This window comes from Vicia villosa, unplaced genomic scaffold, assembly GCF_029867415.1.
Source record: "Vicia villosa cultivar HV-30 ecotype Madison, WI unplaced genomic scaffold, Vvil1.0 ctg.000076F_1_1_3, whole genome shotgun sequence".
Taxonomy (NCBI): Eukaryota; Viridiplantae; Streptophyta; class Magnoliopsida; order Fabales; family Fabaceae; genus Vicia; species Vicia villosa.
The window spans coordinates 97,404-102,747 of NW_026705000.1; positions in this window are offsets into that span (position 1 = coordinate 97,404).

Sequence of the window (5,344 nt, forward strand, 5' to 3'; positions counted from 1 at the left end):
TATATATATATATATATATATATATATATATATATATATATATATATATATATATATATATATATATATAACCTGAATGGAAATAAATTTGTTAGTTTGAAATTCCTTCAGTTTGGCGTTGCATTAGTTTTCGTTTCAGTTTTACTTGTAACATCATATATGCATAAAGGCAACACAATTTAAGAAGAAATTATCTTGGGCAAGAGGAAAATTCGGCTAAATTATTGATCAAATAATTTGCAACTGGTATGCATATTTTTTTAAAAATTATAGTTACTCTGTTAATTAATAAATTTTTAGTATATTTTTCACTCTATTAAATATATATTTATAAATAAAAAAGTGTTATATCATGCAGGTTTTTAGACTTAAAAATCTAAATTTTTATCAAAATTAAATTACAATATTACATGAAAGTAAAGAACGAAATATTTTTATTTTAATTTTATTAAAAAATTGAATTTTGATAGGAGAAGACAAAATTGTTAAGTATGACACATGTTTTTAGTTGGATAACATTAATATAGTTATAATTTATAATAATTTATCAAATTTTAATTCAATGTGTTTCGAATATCAAACATAATATAACTTATTTTACCGTTTATAAATACTCACGTAGTTTCAATTATATACTAATAATATGTAATAACTTTTAACATTGATTCTATTTATAATAAATCGTACAATTATTTTTATAACTTCAATTTTATAAAACAACAACAACAATAAAAAATAGTTAAAAGATAGACATTAAAATGATCAGTCAATACCTGATATCTCATAGATACATTCACATCTACCCTTCAATTCATATGAGTTAACAAACCCCAGTTGAATCCAAATTAGTTAATTCTAAAAATTTGTTAAACCTATTTGAGATATTACCTCATTTTCTCAAACCTAAAATGTATGACAACTTCTATCAAATGCTTAAAAGCTTTTACATTTAACCTATATTATTATAATATACAAAATATAATTTTATAAGTTTAAAAAAATATATAATTATAATTAAGAAATTAAACATAGTTAGAGAATAAAATTTATTAAACCTATTTGAGATATTAGTTCTTTTTTTCCAAACCTAAAATGTATGATAACCCCGTCAAATGCTTAAAAGTTTCTACGTTTAATATATATTATTATAATAATTAAAATTATTACAATTAAAGTTGATATATTTTTTCCGTTTTTATAATGAGGCAAAACTTATTTTTGATGTGGTGATAAAACTTTATGTTATGTGTACTGATAAAATAAAATGATAATATATAATTGTAGAAATATATATATTTAATGTATATTATTATAATATAAAAATAATTTTATAATTTTAAAAAAATTAATTAAGAAATTAAACATAGTTAGAGAATAAAATTTATCAAACCTATTTGAGATATTAGCTCATTTTTTCCAAACCTAAAATATATGACATCTCCCGTCAAATACTTAAAATCTCTGTATTTAATATATATCTATTATAATAATTAAAGTTATTACAATTAATGTATTTTTTTTTTACGTTTTTATAAAGAGACAAAATTTACTTTTGATGTGGTGATAAAACTTTATATTATGTGTACTAATTAATTAAAATGTTAATATATAATTGTAGAAATGTATACATTTAATGTAGATTATTATAAAATAAAAAAATAATTTTATAATTTTAAATAAAAAAGTAATTTTATTTAAACAATTAAACATAGTTAAATAATAAAACTTATTAAACCTATTTAAGATATTAGCTTATTTTTGCTAAACCTAAAATGTATGACAGTTCCTATCAAATGCTTAAAAATTTCTACGTTTAAGATATATTATTATAATAATTATATTTTATAAAATTATAAATTTATCATTCTTTTTACGTTTTTATAAAGAAGCAAAACTTACTTTTGATGTGGTGATAAAACTTTATGTTATGTGTATTAATTAAATAAAATGATAATATATGATTGTAGAAATGTAAAAGGAATGATAAATTTATATTTTTCATAACATATTCATGTATATTTCTATCATAATTGTCTTATGTTCTTTTATCATATACTAATATTTATAATATTTTTTTTAGTATAAATGATACAATTTTATCATAAAAAAAAAACATTAACATTTTTTGATAAAATTTTAGTATAATTTATTATTGTTTAATATTAGTTTTAATTATAGTTAATATATTACTAAATTTTAAAAAGAAAAACATCATAAAATATTTATTATTAAAATAGTATAGTTAATGTAATTTATTATATTTTAATAATAGTTTTGATTATAGTTAATATATTAATAAGTCTTAATAAAATATTTAATTTATTAATAAAGTCTAGGTACAAACATCATAAATGGATTGATTTGCATAAAAAAACATAATGTGTGAAATTATCCTAATATGATTTAATTTCCAATTCTATAATAATGATTTAATACAATTTTTTAAAAAGAGACACAATATATAGGTTGCAATTGTATTATTATAAACAATTATATTATTAAAAAATTTATTATAAGTTAATAAAGTGTTTATTAATATATAATTATAATTGAAAGATTAGATATTTAAACTCTTTGATTTTAAAAATTCTATAGGGTTAATTTTTAGATTTGTAACTGAAAAAGTTATAATCGAGCCATATATAACCAATTAATAAAAAATTATCACATGCATACTAAAAAATTATTGAAATTTTATTTATGTTATTTATCGATTTAAATTAGTGTTATATTAACCCATTTGAACCATCATTTTTTTACTATTTGTTATGATATTGTTTGTTGGATAAATATTCTTTCTAATTAAATGTTCCATATATTTTTCAATTTAAGAAACAATTTTTTTAAAAAAATTTATGTTTGTAGTTCCAAGAGAAACGTTCCATTCTTTTTTACTGAGAACTGGTCACAAACCCGTGCATACGCACGGGTTCTGGTCTGATACGCGCATTTGTTTATATAATATATTTATTTTAAATAGAATATTTAAAAAGAAAAAATATTTAGATCAATAATAAATTTTTCCCTTATATCATTATTGGATCATAAATATTTGAATCATAAATATCTTTCTTATATAAAAATATGTAGACAAGAATATATTTTTTCCCGTATTAAAATATCATTTATGTTTATCATTTATAAAAATAGTTAGATCAATAATAGATTTTTTCCCGTATACGATTTTTAAATAAAATTTTTTTGGATCATAAATACCATTTTTCGTATATAAAAAAATATTTAGATCAATAATAAAAATTTTCCGTATACATATATTATTTTTGTTTAGGTATGATTTATAAAAATATTTGAATGAATAGTAAATTTTCGTATAAAAAAATACTTAGATCAATAAATTATTTTTCCCCGTATATCATTTTTGGATCGTAAATACCATTTTTAATATATAAAAATATTTAGATCAATAATAGATTTTTCTCGTATTTAAATATTATTTATGTTTATGTATCATTTGTAAAAATATCTGGATCAATAGTAAATTTTCGTATATAAAAATATTTTAATCAATAATAAATTTTTTCCCGTATACTATTTTTTGGATCAGAAATACCATTTTTCATATAGAAAAATATTTAGATCAATAAAATATTTTTTCCCGTATATAAATATTATTTATGTTTAGGTACCGTTTACAAAAATATCTGGTTCAATATTAAATTTTCGTATATAAAAATATTTAGATCAATAATAGATTTTTTTCCGTATACCATTTTTGAATTAAATTTTTTTGGATCATAAATATTAGTTTTGATATAGAAAAATATTTAGATCAATTATAGATTTTTTTATCTTATATACAAATATTATTTATGTTTAGGTAATGTTTACAAAAATATATAGATCAATAGTAAATTTTTGTATATAAAAATATTTAGACCAGTAATAGATTTTTTTTCCCGTATATCATTTTTAAATAAAAAATTTTTGAATCATAAATATCATTTTTCGTATATAAAAATATTTAAATCAATAATAAATTTTTTCCATATACAAATATTTTTTTGTTTAGATATCATTTATAAAAATATTTGAATGAATAGTAAATTTTCGTATAAAAAATATTTAGATCAATAATAGACTTTTCCCTGTATATCATGTTTGAATAAAAAAAATTTGGATCATAAATACTATTTTTCGTATATAAAAATATTTAGATCAATAATAGATTTTTCCGTATATAAATATTATTTATGTTTAGGTATCATTTACAAAAATATTTGAATAAATAGTAAATTTTTGTATACAAAAGTATTTAGATAAATAATAAAAAAAATTTCGTATAATATTTTTTATTAAAATTTTTTGGATCATAAATACCATTATGTATATAGATTAAATGGAGTATAGAGAGATTAGGATAGAAAACTAAAAAGGTGAAGAGAGAGAAAGAATGGTGAAAATAAGTTATAATATAGTTGGATAAAATATTAAGATTATAATAGACAATTGTGTGGAAAGACAAAAAAACCAACAATTTTAATAGGTGTAAAAAAAGTAAGGATGGGTAATTTTGTAAAAACCAGAATTACTAATTTTCTTATATTATAGATTTTTGAATTAAATATTTTTGGATCATAAATACTAGTTTTCATATAGAAATATATTTAGATCAATTATAATTTTTTCCCGTATATACAAATATTATTTATGTTTAGGTAATGTTTACAAAAGTATATAGATCAATAGTAAATTTTCTTATATAAAAATATTTAGATCAATAATAGATTTTTTCCCATATATCATTTTTGAATAATTTATTTTGGATCATAAATACTATTTTTCGTATATAAAATTATTTAGATCAATAATAATTTTTTTCCATATACAAATAGTATTTTTGTTTAGATATCATTTATAAAAATATTTGAATGAATATATAATTTTCGTATAAAAACATATTTAGATCAATAATAGATTTTTCCGTATATAAATATTATTTATGTTTATGTATCATTTACAAAAATATCTAAATGAATAGTAAATTTTTGTATACAAAAATATTTAGATCAATAATAATTTTTTTCTCGTATACTAATTTTTATTAAAAAAAAATTGGATCATAAATACCATTTTTTTATAAAGAGTAAATGGAGTATAGAGAGATTAGGATAGAAAGCTAAAAAGGTGAAGAGAGAGAAAGAATGGTGTAAATAAGTTATAATATAGTTGAATAAAATATTAAGATTATAATAGACAATTGTGTCGAAAGACAAAAAAAACAACAATATTAATAGGTGTAAAAAAAGTAAGGATGAGTAATTTTGTAAAAACCAGAACCACTAATTTTCTTATATTATAGATGTGTTTGTGATTTAAATAGAAC